General features: G+C 34.8%; 1 protein-coding gene across 2 annotated transcripts in view; it reads left to right on the top strand.

Moving 5' to 3' along the window:
- Ola1 (Obg like ATPase 1) overlaps positions 1-19,619 on the top strand; it is a 159,944-nt gene that overhangs the window by 38,256 nt on the left and 102,069 nt on the right. The window lies entirely within an intron of this gene.

Here is a 19,619-nt window from a genome sequence, read left to right as displayed (position 1 = left end):
CTGTTTATTGTGGAAAATAATATAGCAGTAGGGAACAGTTCCTTCTACTTTGCATTGTAATGTTGTATGAAGGTATTTAATCTACTGGCTATTTACAGTTTAATTGTTTGAACATATCCTTATAGCCATGGTGGTCTTATATATTTTAGGTGATTGGGGCATTCTTATATTTTTTTCTTGAATGTGTTTTTACCAACATATTTTAGAGGTCTTATTTCCCATCCTCTCTGCCCCAAATAGCCAACTTGTAGGGGTTCTATCACTAATGAGTTGAAATTATTCAGGGATGTGAGGACAGTTTCTAAGGTTCTGGAAAGTCTCTTAATCATCAAGCATCAAATTTTGAACCACATTTTTCTTAGTTGTGAGAACTCTGTCATTATGTTAAGTTTAAAATGTAAGTATTGAGACTGACTTGGTTTTGAAAGCCAGTATTGTATTTAACTTAACTTGGATGAATGAAATCAGATGAGCACTTGTACTTTATTATAGTGACTCTTCAATTTCCTTATAACCTGTCCTTCAGCAAATTTTACATTGGTATCTTCAGCTATTGATTTTATGCCAAGTACACTCTGGAAGCTGAGGCAAGAGGACCACAAGTTCGAGGCCAGCTTGGGTTACATTGTGAGTTTGGAGCTAGTCTGGGCTATTTAGATAGACCCTGTGTCAAAATTAATAAAAGAGAGAAATAAATTTAGTATAGGTGATAATTTTAAATGCGAAACCACAGTGTTAACAACTCTTTAACACCATTTTAGATATGATCTTCTGTTTATGTACTTGTGGTTATAGTACAGCTGGGAAGTCAGTTGAGCAAGGGGACCAGAAACTTTGTAGTGATCTGTTACCATTTGATTATCTTAGGAGCCCTATGAATTCATTCTTATTACCTCATTTTAGAGATGAGGAAACTGAATCTCAAGGAGTTTAAAAATAAGTGTCTAAAAATCATATAGCTACTGAATGGCAGAATCAAGAGTTTTTAGCAAAACTTAAGTCTTTCGTGCTATGCTCTATTTATTTCCTAAAGGTGTTTTTAGTAATATTATAAAGCATTTTTCTCATTTTAGAATCATTTTAATATTAACAGTAATTTTAATGAAGAAATGTTTCATTGTGCCAATGATTGCATTCTCTATTGGACAGCTGGATGCTTTCAGTTATTTTGCTATTATAGATAACTTCATTGAGTTATTTTGTTCATGTATCCTTTTGCCTTTATTGAATTATTTCCTTATAAAATATTTAGTGAAGAGACATTGATGAGTGAAATGATGCACTTTCTTGGTAGTAATGCCATGATGATTTCCAAAAGGAACAACTCTTCTATTCTAAGGAAGCAATGGGAGAAGCCCCCACCCAGAGTAGAATGCCCTGGAGTTCATTAAGGGTGGTGGTTGGTATCTGGTTCTCTATAATTGGCAGGATGTTATGTTAATCTCTACAAGTTGAATTTGATGTAAATTAAGAGTAGAGTTTAATTTGAATTTGAATTTTAATCCCTAATTGTTATATAATCCTTTTCTGTTCTTTTCATCAGTCTTTCTTTGCTAACATTGTAATTCGTAAAGATGAGCATTTAAAAGGTTGCTTAGTTTGATTTGAGAAGCCTTAGGAGATTGGGCTAATTTACTTGTAAATAGAAGTTTATACCAAGTATTTACATAGAAGAATTATTGTATTATTAACATCATTGTATTTTTATCACTAAATAACTTGTTGGGTAATAATTTATTAGGAAATCTAGAAAAATTAATATAATTTCAAAGGGTATGCTTATGCATGGTTTCTGTGAAACTGTATGCACATTTCGATATTGTATTTTCATACTATTTTTGAAAATGCCGCATACCAGCTAAAGGCAGTTGGTGAAAGGAATTGTTTTACCCAACATTTCCCTATCATCTTCTTTCCCTTTATATGACATGAAAAATAACGATGTTCTGTTACCAAAAGCTTTTATCTATTGTTATAGGCAGTTTACTAAAGGCTTTATTGTTGTATTTGCTTCCTCATTGAATCTTTTACAAGATTCACTAGAGGTATTCACTACTATTACCATTTTACATACTATAGAATCAGTTAGAGAGAATCAATTAAGTACCTTGTACAAGTTAGTAAATAGTAGAACTAGGAGTTGAATCCTGCCTCTTTGACTTAAAGCCCAGTCTTTAACTTGTTTGTTTGTTTTTATTTTTTGACACAGGGTCTCACTATGTAGGCAAGGCTAACCTCCCGCTTTCTGTGTGGCCCAGCTGGCCTCTGACTCTTGATTCTCCTACTTTTGCCTCCCAAGTGCTGGGATTACAGACATCTATTACCATGCCCAGGTGTTTTTTTTGTTGTTGTTGTTGTTGTTGGGTCTCACTGTGTTGACCAAGCTGCTCTTGAACTTGCTATGAAGCGCAAGTTGGCCTTCAACTTGAGATCCTCCTGCTCAGCCTCCTGAATGCTGAGATTACAGGTGCATCCTTTTATCCTTTATCTCTCATATTATATGGTGTTTACATGTTTAGTTGATTGACTGTAATATTCATGGTCAAGCATTCTAAGTCTTTAGTCTCCTCTATTTTACAATCAAGAAAATCTTTACTTTTTTTTGTGTGTGTGCTGGAATTCACCTTCTCTTTTGAACCTAAATACTTTAATATTGACATGCAGTTCTGGGGAGAGAAGTCAGAGAGCAAGAGGTACCACATTTAATCAGAGAAGTTGTAATTTTGTTTTTTTTTTTTTTTTAAATAGATATTTTATGTAGGTTTCTTTAAAGGTGACTTGTGTAATAAAGTACAACTTAGTTTAGAAAGTGAGTGTTTACTGCTAATTAGCATTAATAAATCAGTACTTTATCTGGAATTTAAAAATTGTATCTAAAAGTTGTAAGAACTTATTTTAACCAAATGCATATTCTTTTGAAACACTTATTTTATAAACTTTTTGCCCCCTTGAGGATATGGGTGGGATAGGATAAAGTTGTCAAAGAAATGAATTGGTTCATTAGCATCTTCCACAGGTAAATGATACCTTTTGAGTCATTATGAACTTGTGAATTTAAATATTTTTGTTTCATTGTATTTATCATCCTTCCCCATACTCTCCTTGTTCCAGGGGGAGTTTTGTTTGTTTTGTTTGGTTTGGTTGTAGTGTGGTTTTCCAGGGGGTACATTTTTAAGTTAATTGATGAACACTTTGATATTTTGCTAGTGGTCTTTGATAGCTTTCCTGCTATTTAGTATGAATGAAGAATGGTTCAGACTTACCTTCCATATTCTGTCATAGATCTGTAAATAGGCAACTATCCTAGGAGCCCTGTTTCTTTTTCTAATTGCTATGGTCTTTCTTGCTCAGCTGACCCTTGTTCTGGCCCCTAGAGGAAAAAAAACCATATTTTTCTGAAAAAGGATGCAGCTTTAGTCACTTGCCCTACTATAGGAAGGTATAAATGGGTTTTGAAGGGGATTGAGGTAAATAACCTCTAAAGCAGTGGTTCTTAAACTTTTTCCATCCGATGACACTTTGATATGTTTAAAATTATTAAGGACTACCCAACACTTGTGTCTATGTAAGTAAGTAAATCAGCATTTACCATTTTGGAAATTAAAACTAATATTCAAAATGATTATTTCATAATTCATTTAAAAACAGTGATAAACCTATTATATGTTAACCTAATGGTCTTTGAAAATAATTGTATTTTTCTAAAATAAAATATTTAATGAGACTGTGGGATTGTTTTTATAATTTTGCAGGTTCCTCAGTGTCTAGCATAATAGAAGACAGCTGATTTCTTATATCTGCTTGTGCATTTGATGTACTGGAATATGTTATTTTGGTTGAGTTATATGAAAAAAAATCTGGTTTTACACAGATACATGGTTGGAAAAAGGAGGAGTATTTTAGTAACCTTTTCAGATAACTATGTATATTCTTTTATACTACCTCAGAACTTGACAAATAATAGTTTCTTAAAAGTTAATAGAAATATGAACTCTGCAACTATAGCTGAACATTTTATTCTCTGTTACATTGGAGTCTATTACTGTCTTAAACTTTGAATGGCTTTTTTGGGAAATAGTTGATTTTCGATTAGTGATACAGATCATCCAAATTGTGAGGTATTTACATTACACAGTATAGAAATCACATCTACTGATATCACTATAGAGCTCCTCAAAGGTCTTTAAATATTGGGATGCTTTCAAACTCAAGGTGGTAGATGAAAATCTTTGAAAATTGTAATTTTCATTTGATTTTATCATTTATAATAAAATAGCTGCCAGGTACTGAAGATTAAATAATTCTAGTTTGAATATCAAGTGTTTTTTCAAGTAAGAAATGGTATTCCACAAAAAAGTGGCTAGTTCAGCTTGAAACTCAAATGCTTTTCTTTATAATCATTATTTTCGTGTATAGCAGAAGTATTTTATGTGTGCTTCTACCTTCTCTCCCAGCATATTAAAAAGATGTGTATCCACAAGTTGAAGCACAATAAGATTAATAATTCTTACTTGCTGAGCATGGTGGCTCAAGCCTATCATCCTAGCTACTTGGGAGGCAGAGATGGGCAGAATTGCAGTTGGAGGCCAGCCTGGGCAAGGGCAAAAAGTTTGTGAGACCCCCATCTCAACCAATGGCTAGGTGAGGTGCACATCTGTCATCCCAGCTACATGGGGAAACACAAATAGAAATATCGCAGCCCAGGCATAAAGACACACCCTACCTCAAAAATAACTCGAACAAAAGGGCTAGAAGCATGGCTCAAGTGATAGAGCACATGCCTACCAAGCCCAGATCCCTGAATTTAAGTTCAAGTACTGGCAAATAAAACAAAACAAAACAAATACAGAAATACCTGCCGGAGTGACTCAAGTGATAGAACACCTGCCTAGGTGCTGAGTTCAAGGCCCAGATGAGGCAGTAAGATTGTTTTTTCTTCTTTGTGTTCCTGGAGTTGGAGCTCAGGGTTCAGGCTTGCTAGGTAGGTGCTCTGTTCTACCTACCGTCCAAGCCACACCTCAAGCCTCATCTGGGACTTTTTAAAGTGAATTTTTTCTTATGGTCAAGAAAACAATAACTTACAGTATAGGTACTAGCAGTTTTTCCTACCATTACATTTGTACTATGAACACAAACATGGTTTCCTAAAGGCAAATAATCCTTTAGGAAAAAATATTTTGACCTTGTAGACTTCAGAGTCTGTGCAACACACTTTGATAACTGCTGCTCTAAATTATTTGAATATTGCCCAGTACTTTTTAATCTATGAATCTGCTTACTTTCTTGTCTTCAATCTGGATTTCTTTAACTTTCACTATTGAAGGTTATTAAAATAATTTTTTACTTCATTTTACTATTTTTATTTTGCAGACATTGCATACAAATGTGAAGTACTTTTATGTACACATAGTCATTTGAAAACAACTTTGAATAGAAATTGTGTGTTTTAAGCCCTTTGCTTACAAATGAATATTTGCAAAAGTAGTTAAAGAAATTGTTTTTTGGTGATTTTGAGGTTTGAACTCAGGACCTCGCTGTTATAGTCAGGCATTCTACCACTTGAGCCACGCCCCCAACCCATAAATAGTTTTAATACCAGCTTTAAAGGTAATTCAGTATTGCTTGGTTAGATTTATGTGACTGTAAGAGAAATTTAAGGTCACACTTGGCTGTTTACTTTTTCTTCATTTTTTATAGGTTTAATTTCACCTTGACAGTGCTGTTATTACCTTTTGAACTAGAATAGCTAAAATCATTTAAGAGAAATGTTTCCTTTGTATATAGGAATATTTGGAGGTAAGGAAGTAAAAGGAATCCTTTACAATATATTCTATTCCCAATTGTATTTTTCCCCCCAGAGATTCATTGGAGGTGGGAGATGGGATTGTAGCATCTATTTTTCAAAATTTTGAAGTTTTATTTCATTCTGACTTTGCATTATTATTCTCTTTTTTAAAAAAAAGGCAAAACAACATAGTTTCCAGTTCTTTATTAAAAGTTAAATCCTTAGGTGGCAGTAGTGGGGGATGTTAGTCAGTTTGGATGCTGCCATCTGTTTTGATTTTTTTTTCCCATCACTGAGAAAAACCTTTAACACACTAGCTAATTAGGTCTAAAGAGCTTGGGTGCTTCTTTTTTTGTTTGCTTTTATGGGGATTTTTTTTTTTTTTTTTTGTCCAGCCCTGAAAAGCAGTACTGAATATCATTTAATAAGGACAGATTTTAACAAATATTTTAAAACAATATAACCTAAATTATTAATCTATTCCATACATTGGTAGTATGTCAATATATAGTCTCATATAAACATTAACCCAATATTAATCTTAAGTTTGTCTAGTTCAGCTTTTCCTTTTTTGGGTTGACAATATTATATTTCCCTATTTAAGAAATCTTTTGACTATACAAAGAATATAGCAGGTATTCTGATAAGTCCATTTATAAAAATGTTGCTTATAAAAAATTAAAAAGCTTCTTTTCAGTGTTTTATTTTTATAAGCCACTTGTTGTATTATATGCATAGTGTATATATTTGAACAAAGTACTCATCACTTGTCAGCCATCAGTGGCAGCATAGAAATTACTTGTGGTACTTGCTTTGCAAGAAGTTCTTTTGTATTTGTGACATCAGCTTTGTTTTATACAATTAAAGTATTACACGCTAGAATAATCTAAATTGCTACCACTAAATGGTGATGTGGTTCTTTTTGCCTTGAACTGAATTTGTTTACTGGTTGTATGCAGCTATTGACTGCTATTTAACGTGACACTTTCTTAAAAAATTTTTCCCTTATTTTGGTAGCAAATAAGAAAGAGGTTATATTATTAAAGACTTTTCCTAATTTTAGAATTTACCTTCAGTAAATATCACATTGACAGATAAAATATGAAAAACCCAATGTGTGGGGGAAATCTTCTAATTATACAATTTGATTTTCGAGTGAAGTTTAATGTTTCTAATATGAGACATTCATGATCACTGTAGTAGTATTTTTCTAATTTTCAAAATTCCCTGTTAAAAAGATTTTACAATTATTTTTATTCATTTTCCTCTGTTAAAAAGAAATAGAGCATAACTGCTTGATTAAGACCTAAGATTGATAATACAATAAATATTTAGACTGTTAGGTAACTTCTCTTATACTTTTACTAACAGTAGCTCTAACAGCAGTCTAGATACTCAGAGAACTTTACCAGTGATTTCTAAGTAATGTGAAATTTTCCATTTGATGTCTTGTTAAATAATTCTGGTTATAATATGTTTAAATAAGTTAACAGCATCAATATAGTCACACTATTTAAATTTATAACTTTTTCTCAGATAATAATTTCATTGAATAAGTTTGAGAAATAATGGAATAAAGTTACTTAAAGTAAGTTTATCTTTATTTTGTAAAAAGCTTCAAGAATACCACTATTTAGTTTTTAATAATAAGTAAAAGGTTGAGTGTAGTATAAGTACAATTTCTAGTGTAACAGGTGATATGTTCCTATAGTGGAATTAACTTCCTAAACTTCAATACTAGTTTGTATATAGAAACTATATGAACTCAGTGATTAAAAAAAAATTACTTGCAAATAAGACTTTTTGTTCTTTTTAGACAATCTGAATCTAAATGGGAGCTTTACATATACAGGGCCACAACTTGGGGTTTCTTTTTCACTACTTGGGTACTTTGATGTGAGTGGACATGAGAAGATAAGTAAATGGTTAAATGAGTCATAAGAGGGAACATCTGCTCAGAAGGCCTTTCAGACAGCATGAGTTATGTTGTTGAAATCTCTCATCAGCACATCTGTCCCTCAGACTTAAGTTGGTTTGAGGATAGTTTTCTATTTTGGATTAGTTACTATATGAAGACAGCATATTTAAATTTTTTTCAGGCATGCAACTGGAAAATTTGTGCTGGTATCTGAATAATATTACTGCTATGATATTTTTCATCATAGTAATAAATTAGGGATAGCAATACGTATATGAACTTTTTAGCTATTGCACGTCTTAAAATGGTTATTTGTGGTAGAATTTTTACATTACCGACACACAGGTTTTAATGTTTTACCAGAGGAAATCATCTTACAAATACTAGCATCATGTGACACACCTCTAATACCAGCTTTTTGGGAATTATAGATAGGGAAAAGATCATGGTTCAAGGTCAGTGCAGGCAAAAAGTTCGCAAGACCCCATCTCAACAAATGAGGCGGTGGGGGGGGGGGTCAGCATATTTTCAACCAGCTGTGTGGAAAGCCATCTAGATAGGAGATCAAGGGCTGGAGGCCAACTCTAAGCAAAAACATGAGATCCTATCTGAAAAATAGCTAAAAATCCCCTCCCCCAAAAACCCAAACAAAAATTGCCTAGGAGTGTGGTTCAAGTGAGCAAGCATGAGCTCTGAGTTATAACCCAGTACTACCAAAAAAAAAAAAAAAGCAAGAAAAATAGAAAAAATCCAGATGGAGACTGAAGCACAAGAAGATTCAGATAGGAAACAGAAGACTTTGTGTGTTTGTGTGTATGTGTGTGTGTGTGTGTGTGTGTGTGTGTGTGTGTGAGAGAGAGAGAGAGAGGCAGACACAGGCAGACAGACAGACAGACATAGAGAATGAGCATGCATGTTCATGTGTTTTATACAAGATAAAACCAAGCAAAAGCACATTGTACAATACCAAATTGTGATAATGACATAGAGAACGTTGTGGTGCATGTATGTGTCTTTTATTCTTTATAACCAGCAAGCCAGAGGAACAGATTTCTTGTGGCCATGTTTATTTTTCACTAAAGGGTTTAATCTAAGCTGGTCAAGGGGCCTAAAATCTGCAAGCTGGGGCTTTGGCTTAAGTGGTAGAATGCCTGCTTAGCCAGTGCAGGACTCTGAGTTCAAACCTCATTATCCCCCACCCCACCCCAAAAAAACCCTAAATGTTTGTGAGACCCCATCTTGTGGAAGAAGCTGGGTTTGATGGCATGTGCTTATCATCCTAGCTCAGATGGGAAATGCAAAGTAGGATCATGGTCCAAGGCCAGCCTGGGCAAAAAGTGAGACCTTATCTCAGAAATAACAACAGCAAAAAGGGCTACAGGCATTGCTTAAACAATAGAGTGCCTGCCTAGAAAATGTGAGGCTCTGACAAAAAAAAATTAAGAAATAACATAGCAATCAAAATAGTAATATGGTAACAGAAAGCAGTTAAGTCAGGATAATTCCAAATAGAGAGGCACAGTGCAAATGAAAGACCTAAACTCACAACTGAAAAGACACTACTCATAAACCAAACCTCCATCCTAAACAACATATCTTTATAGGACTTTGAAGCCAATAGTACACCTCAATAATAATGCTAACCTCAAACACAGCCATATCATCATCATCATCATCACTATTATTATTATTGTTACTTGCAATATAAAGGCTCATACCCAGGGTCATGCTAGGCAAGCACTCTATTACTGATCCATACCACCCCCCCAGCCCAGCTTCTGACTCACTAAACTCACTGCCCCCACTAAAGTCCCGGAAAAAGAGAAGACTTGCCCCTTTTTAGGTATAAAGGCTATTTACTTCAGTCTCCACTGTCTCATACAAGATAGTTTGCTTTCAACAAAAAATTATGAGTCATAAAACAAGCAAGGAAAAACACACCCAGGGAAAAAGTAACCATTGGAACTAGCCTCAGATGTGGCATAGATGTTAAGGCTATCATAAGGAATTTAAAATAACTGTGATTAATATGTAAAGGCTCTAAAAGAAAGGTCAGCTAACATGCATGATCAGATGGGTAGTTTTAGCAAAGATGAAAAAAAGAATCAAATGGAAAACTGGAAATGAAAACCACAGTAATAGATAATAGATAAATAATAGTAATAGATAAGAAATGCTTTTAGACCCATTAATAAAGTCCACATGGTGAGGAAAGGACCAGTGAACTTTAGGGTGGATCAGCAGCAGTGACTGAAACAAAAACACAAAGAGAAGAAAACTTGGGGGAAAAAAAACTGAAGAGTATCCAAGAGCAGTGGGGAACTATCAGAAGGTCTAACATGTATGTAATTGAAATAACAGAAGGGCATGGGGAGAGAAAGAGGGAAGATTAAGGGAGGGAGGGAGGGAGAGAATGAGATTAATGAAATACAGTCATACATCACGTAATGGTGGTGATATATTCGAGAAATGCATCAGGTGATTTCATCATTGTATAAACATAGAGTCTATATATAAAAACCTAGGGGTATAGTCTAGTGCACATCTAGGTTATATGTTAATGGACTGAATACTGTAGGTGATTGGGTGTGTAAAATAGAAAAAAGTACAGTAAAAACACAAGGTGTTAGGTCTGAGAGGCACACACTTATTATCACAGCACTTAGGAAGAAGGAAACAATTAGGAAGAGGCAGGAGGATTATGAATTCTTGGCTAGCCTGGGCTATATAGAGAGACCCTGTTTCAATAACAAACAAAAAAACTGGGTAGTGCCTGGTCATGCCTATAATCTCAGAAGGCAGAGATCCGGAGGATCATTGTTCAAGACAAATAGTTCTTGAGACCCTATCTCAAAAATACTCAACACAGAAAAGGGCTGATGGAATGACTCAAGTGGTAGAGTGCCTGCCTACCAAGCACAAAGCCCTGAGTTCAAACTCTAGTACTACCAAAACAACAACAACCCCCTAAAAACAATAAGAAAATATTGGGTGATAACAATTTTTCAGCTCCATTATAATCTTTTGAGACCTCCATTGTATATGTAGTCTGTTTTTCACCAAAACATCATTATACAGGTCATGATTGTACTTAAGAAGTAATGAGCAAGGATTTTACAAAATTGATAAGACAAAACCACAGGTCCAAGAAGTCCAGAGAATTTCAAGCAAGATAAATAACACACACACATATACTCACACAGAGGTATAACATACTCAAACTGCTGGTAAGAGAAAGCCTGGGAGACCAAGGCCAGCCTGGGCAAAATGGCAAGGCTTTGTCTCAAGAAAGAAAGAAAAAAACTCTGATGGCTGACTTTTTGTCTGAAACTATGAAAGCCAGGAGACAGTGGAATGCATTTTAAAAGTGCTGCAAGGGGGGAAAGTACCTATTAGTACAGAAATCTATACCTAATGAATATATTTTTTAAGAATAAGGAGAAGTAACTTGTTTTTAGCTGGACAAAAACTGGGAATGTATTCATTGCCAGCAGACCTACAATATTACAGCAAGTTCCTCAGGTAGAGAATGTTACACAAACTCAGATCTGTCGAAGATCACTAAGAACAAAATAAAGAAAAAATTGGATATCTTTTAATTGCTCTGAAACAAAGATCAATAAAGTTTTTATAAAAGAGGATAGACACGTATTTTATTTTAAGGGGTAGACAATAAGTATTTTAGGCTTTGAGGGCCACATCATATGTTACAATTACTCAACTACGCTAGTGCAGTGTAAGATATGTGAGTGAGCATGGCTGTGAGCCGGTAAAACTTTGTTTTCAAAAGCAGATGATGGGCTGGCCTATTCTAGATCTATAAAATAATGGCAATATGTTATGTGTTTATAGAATTTGTAAGAGTAAAAGATATGACAACAATAAAAAAGATGGAGGAGTTCTAGTTCTATTACCATAAATTGTTGGCACTGTGCATGAATTGATGAAGTATTTGAAGGTAGACACAGATTAATTTACAGTGTATTTTGTAAACCTTTGGACAACTACTAAAACTTTTGAAAAAGAAGCCTAAGTAATAAATCTATAGAAGAGATGGTGGGTGTGGTGGTACACACATGTAATCCCAGTACTTGAGAGACTGAGGAAGGAGGATGGCAAGTTTGAGGCTAGTCTGGGTTATATATTATTGCAAGACCCTGTGTCCAAAAAAAAAAATCTTTAGAACAGACAAAAAAATCCTTAGTACAAGAGAAGTCTAGAGAAAGAGGAAAAGTGAAAGAATAGATAGAACAAATAGAAATAGCAAGATAGTAGATTTTAGTTCAGCATATCAATTCTATTAAATGTGAACAATCTAAACCCAGGGTCAGCAAACTGCTGCCTATTACAGTTTCACATTTGTACACATAAGCTGTGATCTAGAGGGTTCTTGGACTTCCAGAGCATCTAGAATTTAGATAACCTATATGCACAAGAAGTCAGATAATGTTGGAATGATACCTATTGGTTTAATAGTAGTTTTCCTTGAAGAAGTAATTTTTTACTTTAAGGAAAAAAAATTGACATGGATGAGTGTGAGTAGTGGTAAATGGACATGGTTTTTTTCTTTTCCTGTTATTTTAGTGGGACTGGGGTTTGAATGCAGGGCTTTGCGCTTGCAAAGCAGACACTCTTGCTTAAGCCACATCTCCAGTTCATTTTGCTCTGTTTATTTTGAAAATGGGGTATCAAAACAATTTGCCCAGCCTGGCCTGGAACCAGGATTTTCCCAGTCTCAGACTCTCAAAGAGCTAGGATTACAGGTGTGAGCCACTGGTACCTGGCTCATGTTGTGGTTTTGACTTTAGGAACTCCTATCTAAAATAAAAGAGAAAACATAATTGTAAACATATATTGAAGCTGTTTTGTCTTGTCAGTTTCCTAAATTACATTGGGTTAGGAGTTATTTTCATGGTGTATGTATGTATATATCTTGGAATGGCTTGATCTAGCTATTTAATCTATGTCTTACCTTACATATTTTTTGGGGGTGAGAAGGCTTTAGATCTACCTTGTAAGCCATTTTCAAATATACAAATACATTGTTATTAACTGTAGTCACCATTATGTACAATAGGTCTCTTAGAGTTTATTTCTATCTCACTTAAATTTCGAATCCTTTAACTGAAATTATTTTCTAATGTCTCATTTGAGCAGCAATTTTGCAGTGTAGAAAGTTTTTAAAGTCCTTGTGTGATACAAACTTTTATTAAGTACATACCCATTCCTAGAGCTCAATGTTCTAACTTTTCTTTGTAATACTGCTTCGTGTACTATAATAGGAGGGTTCCCACATTGCTTTTTTTGGGGGTGGTGGTATTGGAGTTTGAACTTAGGGTTTTACACTTGGTAGACAGGTGGTCCACTGCTTGAGCCACGCCTCCAGCTCCCCATATTAATTTCTGATAAATACTAATGTGTAGTAAATCAAAACTTGTTTTTAATATTGTGTCCATAACTTTAGTGTAAACCATTTGAAGCAGTACTTACTGTCTTTGAAGAAGGAAGTACATATATTCAGTATTAGAAGTGATCCAATATTTGATAACAGAGCTGTGGGGTTTTTTTGGCAATAGAGCTGTGGGGTTTTTTTGGCAGCACTGGGGTTTGACCTCAGCACCTCATGCTTGCTAGGCTGGCGCTCTTACTGCTTGAGCCACTCTGCTAGCCCATCAGATTTGTTTTTTAGTTGTAATGTTGTTACTTACTTAAGTCTCAGGTCCCTCATGTGAAATGGAGATGATTATCATACCTGATTTATAGTCATGAAAATTAAATTGTGTGTGTGTGTGTGTATACACGTATATATATTAATTTTTTTGAACTCAGGGCTTCATGCTTGTGAAGCAGGCACTCTATGCCCCTTGAGTACCAACCCCAAATGAGATATATTATACTATTATACAGAATTAAATCTAGAAATATGTTTGAAAACCTGATTATGTGTTACTCAAAAGTCAAAATGATGCTGGGCTTTGGTGGCTCACGCCTGTAATTCTAGCTACTTGGGAGGCTGAAATTAGGAGTTCAAGGACAGCCTGGGCAAATAGTTTATGGGACCCCATCTCCAAAATAACCGGAGCAAAATGGACTGGAGGTGTGGCTCAAGTGGTACAGTACCCGTTTTGCAAGGTAAAGCCCTGAGTTCAAACCCCAGACCCACCAAAAAAAAAGAAAAAAGAAGAACACCCCAAAATACCTCTTTTCTTCATTCTGTTGCATGAGCACCAAGACTTTAAGACATGAAGCTTTGGGACAGCATTCAGTCCCAGTAGAGGGTTTGGAAATGTGATAAAGGTCTCGCTTGTGCTGCTTTTACACATTCTTACCAAATTTATTTCTAGGACTTTTGTTTCTTTTTTTTATGTTTGTATTGTAAATGTGGTATTCTGTTACATGATATTTTTTGACTGTTCTTTGTATATTAAAAAAATACTTTTAATGGTCAGTTTGGTAGTTAGAGTGCCTTCCTAGCAAGTGTGAGGCCTTGAGTTCAAACTCCAGTACAACCAAAAAAAAAAAAAAAAGCTAAAGGCCAGTTTGGGATTTGAACTCAGGGCCTTACCACATGAGCCACAATCCCAGTCCTTTTGCTTAGTTATTTTTCAGGTAAGTTCTTGTGCTTTTTCCTGGGCTGGCCTTGGACCATGATCCTTCTACTTATACCATCCAAGTAGCTGGGATTACAGGTGTGAACTACTGTGTTTGGCTTGTTATTTGAGATAGGGTGTTTTTTTTTTTTTTTTTTTTTTTTTTTGGGGAGGTGGTCTGGGCTGGCCTCATTCTTCTGTCTCCACTTCCCAAGTAGGTGGAATTATGGGAGTGAACCCCTGTGCCTGGTACTGTAGGGATTACTTGAAGGAAATGTGAATTTTTTTTTTTACTGTGTTCCTGAGTGACTAATGCATATGTTGAGTGCACAAGGCTTGTATAGCTGAAATCCCCAGACTAGTTTATATTCATGTTCAAATTGTACATTGCAGTCTACAAATGAATCTTAATGATAATTCCAAATCACCAGGGTTAATTTATAAACTCGACATAGGGGAAACCACCCTAGGTAAGGTAGTTTTTGAAGAAAGTCTCAGAAGTTAGATAAAATCCAGGTTAGAGGAAATTAGATATAGTTACATTAATTCAATGGAAAACTATACCATCTATATATAAAGTGGGCAGTTGCCTATGACAGTTGAAATGAAAAAGCCTTATATAGAGAAGTATTATGGGTTTGTTTTTGGTTTTTGAAACAGGTCCCCTTGGGAAAAAGTGTCAAAATATATATATCGAAATGTTAAAATGTTATTTGTATGTCTGATCGTTTCTTTTTCTCTACCTATTTTAGTGATTACTAGTTGCCAATCAAATCCACATGTTCCTTCTTCCATGCACATGATCGCTTATCCTTGTGACTTTTTTTTTTTTTTTTTACTTTATTTCCTACAGACACTGAGAATAGACATCTGTCTTTATAGCAATGGGTTGTGGAAGGAAGTGATGTAACACTTTTTTGGTCTACACCTCAAGATTATCTGTGCCACCTCGAGTTGCCCTTTTCCTTTTTTTGTTAGACAGTGTCTCGTTATGTAGCCCAGGCTGGACTCGAACTTGGTTTCCTCCTGCTTCTGTCTGCCACCTCTTATTCTCTTTTCCAGAAGGAAACGATGCTGGCTTAACTAGAAGTGCTCAGCCCATGCAAACTATGACAGTGTCTTAGTAGCAGTGCCATGATTTAGAAGGAGCCTAGAACTGTGAATGACTACAAAGAACAACCCTGCCCACCAAACCAGACCATTCATTTCAAGGTTGAACTCTAGAGAAGCAAAACTCTTTTGTTCACTAAGCCACACTATTTTGGAGTCTCTTTACTTCAGTAGCCTAATTTCATGTCTTTGCATACAGTACATGTAGATCACTCTTATTTTTAATGGTTGTTTAGCATTCAATTATAAAACATATCACACTTAAATGATAGATATTTATTTCCATTTTCACCTCATCAAATAAGTTTAATGCTTTATTCTTCCTCTCTCAGTTCTTTATTTAGAAAGCAGAAGCAGTCAGAAAAGAATTAACTTCCCCTTCCATAGTTAGTTCATCCAGGGGTATATAATGAACAAAAGAGATAAGAATCTGTGCCCACCACATGGTTATATTGTAGAGGCGAGACATAATAAGCAAGGTGTTTATTAGATGATAATAAATACCGAAGAGAAAAATTAAGTGGGGCAGGAAGGTAGTATAGTGTAGTACACATTGTGATGGATTTGCAGTTTTAAATACTTCAAGGGAGAACTCACTGAAAAGTCAACCTTTCGGTCAAAAAGTGAAGTTAGTAAGGGAAGAAACCATTTAAGTAAGTATCTGTGAACAGAGGCAGCAGCAAATGCCAGTGCCCCAGAGCAAAGTCAGGTCTGGTGTTTTTGAGTCGTGTCATCCTGCCTCATATTCTACCTTCCTCTTAGGATAGCGGTGAATTATCCCTGCCAAAGCCAACCCCTCCACTTTTATATTGTCATATATGACTGTGATCCTGCTGTCAGGCCCAGTGTTTTCTGTATCACATTTCCTGTCTCATGGTTTTTACCTCTGAGCATGCAGACATGCTGTAACACCAGCCATTTCTAACCAGAAAAAAAATCAAAGTAAAGTAAAATCCTTCCTTGGTCTACATGAGCCACCTCCAAGCACTGCTTCATTTCTCTATTCCACTTTACACAAATCTTAAAAGATGTTGCCCTTATTTTTTCACATTCTTTTTTGTTTGTTTTAAATCCATTCTGGTGAGGCTTTTCCCCAAAAGAGCATTTTATGATGCTCTTGTCCAGATCACCAGTGACGTCCATGTTGACAGATGCTCCTTTTTCATCATTTTCCCTGATAAAGTATCTGCTTATTTTCTGTTTTGCCTTCCTATAATCTAAATTCTGTAACCATGGTCACATGTGTGTTCCTCAATATTTGTTGAAATAGTGATAAAAAGATGCTGCAAACCTCTGTGTACATTCCTCATTTGTACCATTGTTTACGTCTGACTTTTCCCTTGGGATATATTCTTAAGAGTAGAAATTACTGACTCAAAAGATGTGCACATTTTCAGGGCTTCTGTTAGTTGTTAGTTTCCTTAATGGAAACACACTGTTAGTATAGTCGATCCTTGCTATTCACAGGGAATTGCTTCCAGGATTTCCTGAAAATACCACAATCTGTGGATGTGCAAGTCCTTTCTATAAAATAGCACATTTGCGTAGAGCCTGCACTCATCCTCCTGTGTACTATAAATCATCTTGAGATGCTTATAGTAATTAATACTATGGAAATAGTGGTTTTACTATATTGTTTAGTGTGAATAATGACAAGGGAAAATAAGTCTACATGTTCAGTACAGATAGTTTCTTTACCTAAATATTGTTGATTCAGGTTTGGTTGAATCTGGTGATGTGGAGCCCACTGATAATTGAGGGCCAACTGTGTTTATTTTTAATTTAAAAGCTTTGGCTAAAACAAGTACTTTTACTACATTTGATTTACATTTTTTCCCAGATTGCCAGAATCTAGTACCGAAATTGCAATGTAACTGGCATTTTCATACTTCAGTGTTCTATTAGGGCTAGTTGGTGTAATAGGAAAAGGTTTTCCTTGAGTTTTGTGTCCACAGAGTAGTAGAGACTTCTTTGAAGCAGTATGACTGTCTTTAGGAAAAAAGATTTTAACCATTGTACTACATCCTGCTGTCTTATCTGAGGAACAAGACACTTTCCTATTGGTGCTTTCCTTTAGATTACTGCTCTAGTCTAAGGTTAAGTACTGTGATAACTACACTGGCTATATTGATTGAGGAAGTAGCGCACCAACACATGTACATACAACAAATTTGTACTCTATATGGCTGGATTTCTGATGCTATACTTCAAGCTCAGTAGTCTGATTTTACTTATATTCCCAGCATTTAGTAGTCAAAATTGTAGATAAAGGTACTGATATGAATAAAATGGATGCATTTGTTTATAATTGTCTTAGTATTATGTTGAATGTAAAATTGTTTTCTGTGAACTTAAATATAACAAAGTATATTTTACTGTGGAATCTTTGGTTTTTTATCTTCATTAAGAGAAATGTTTCTGCTAATGTTAATTAGCTAGTAACTGCTGTTTTCAGTGTGCTTCAATTACAGTATGTTGCTTGATTATATGTTACAAAATAAATTTAAGGTTACCCTAGATTGTTATACTCAGTAGTTGTAGGTTAACTTTCTGTTAGGTTTCTTACAAGTTTGGGGGAAAAGGAAAGATACAAGTAAAAAATGAAGATATATCAAAATATCTTCTATTTTATTATGTTTTCTCATAAAATTAATCTGTTTATATTTCTTGTTCTTGTTATGTAACTGGTAAGTGAAAGTAGGTTCAGTTACCTGTCCAGAATGTTTCAGGAACATGAAATTTTCAATTATAGCCATGACCACCATCCAGGATTGATAGTAAACATCTATTAAGTAACTACAGTGTCAGAATGAAAGCTATAAGTTCTAGGTTAGTAAAATTCATAATATGTCTGTCCTTAAAAAGTTCATAGCCAAATGGGCAAATTAAGACAAATGATGTAATTCATTATAACTCAGAATTAGTAAGTGAATCTTCCTTGCATTCTAAGGGCCAGGCAGTTTTAGGAAGTTTATTATAATATTGTTTCCACCAATAAAAGTGCCCACCTTTTTATGTTTATTCTCCCACCTGAGCTTCTATTTTACAGATAATTGAGCAAAAGTATTGATAGGTTACACAATTATTAGTAATGAAGAGTTTTGAAGTGTTCCTAAGTTAATGTAGATTTTCCATAAATGACCTTTTAGGTCAACAAAGATATGTATTTGAATATCTAGGATAGGGATATGAAGTTCAGAATATTTAATAAGGTGAACTCATATTAAGAAAGAACATTCATTGAGTAATTTCTCAATGAATTGAGAAGTTTCTGTTTACTGAAACTTTGATTTATGGTATTTTTATTGGTAGTAGTTTCTCACATTGTTGTCATACTACAATCCTAAAATTACATTTTGAAGATTTGGGGAATTAATGAATTTCATTAGTAAGCTTCTTTATGAAAAATTATTCCCTCAGAGGGCAAATATGGTTGATATACTATATACTTGTATGAAAGTAGAACAGTGAAACCTGTTGAAATTGTTTTCAGGTGGGGGGATGGGATGTGGAAGAATGATGATAGGGGTGACTCTAACCAAGGTACATTGTAAGCACATATGCAGATGTCACAATGGAACCCTCCTTTATAACTAATACATGCTAATAAAAATGTTCTAGCTTTTTTTCCCTCAGTTATATTTTATCCCTGGATATGAGTAAAATAAACTACTTATGGTTAAAAATTTTTAAAAATACATAAGGGGACCAGGAAAAGGTTAGTTCAAGAAGAATTAATTTAGAATATAACACATATGTACAGGAAAGCAATGCAAGTAAACTCCCTGTATAGCTATCCTTATCTCAACTAGCAAAAACACTTGGTCCTTCCTATTATTGCTTATACTCTCTCTTCAACAAAATTAGAGACAAGGGCAGAATAGTTTCTGCCTGGTAGCGAGGGGGAAGGAAGAGGGAGAGCGAAGGGGCGAGGGAAAGGGAGGGGGCAGGGGATAAAGGGGGAGAAATGACCCAAACATTGTATGCACATATGAATAAAAGAAATTAAAAAAATACATACATGCATGTGTGTGTGGTTTTTCTGCTCATCCCATTATCCTTGGCTTAAATTTCTATGGACTTCTACTTTTTATATCTAAGACAACTTTTATATGTTACATAGCTCAGATCATAAATGAAACCATTCTAAAGTAAGGCTTAATATTATGGCATCTTATATTTTTTTAGTCAGAGTTTGACTGTGTAGCCTCACCTG

The sequence above is a fragment of the Castor canadensis genome, chromosome 4, assembly GCF_047511655.1.
Source record: "Castor canadensis chromosome 4, mCasCan1.hap1v2, whole genome shotgun sequence".
NCBI lineage: Eukaryota > Metazoa > Chordata > Mammalia > Rodentia > Castoridae > Castor > Castor canadensis.
This window is presented reverse-complemented; position numbering and strand designations above follow the sequence as displayed.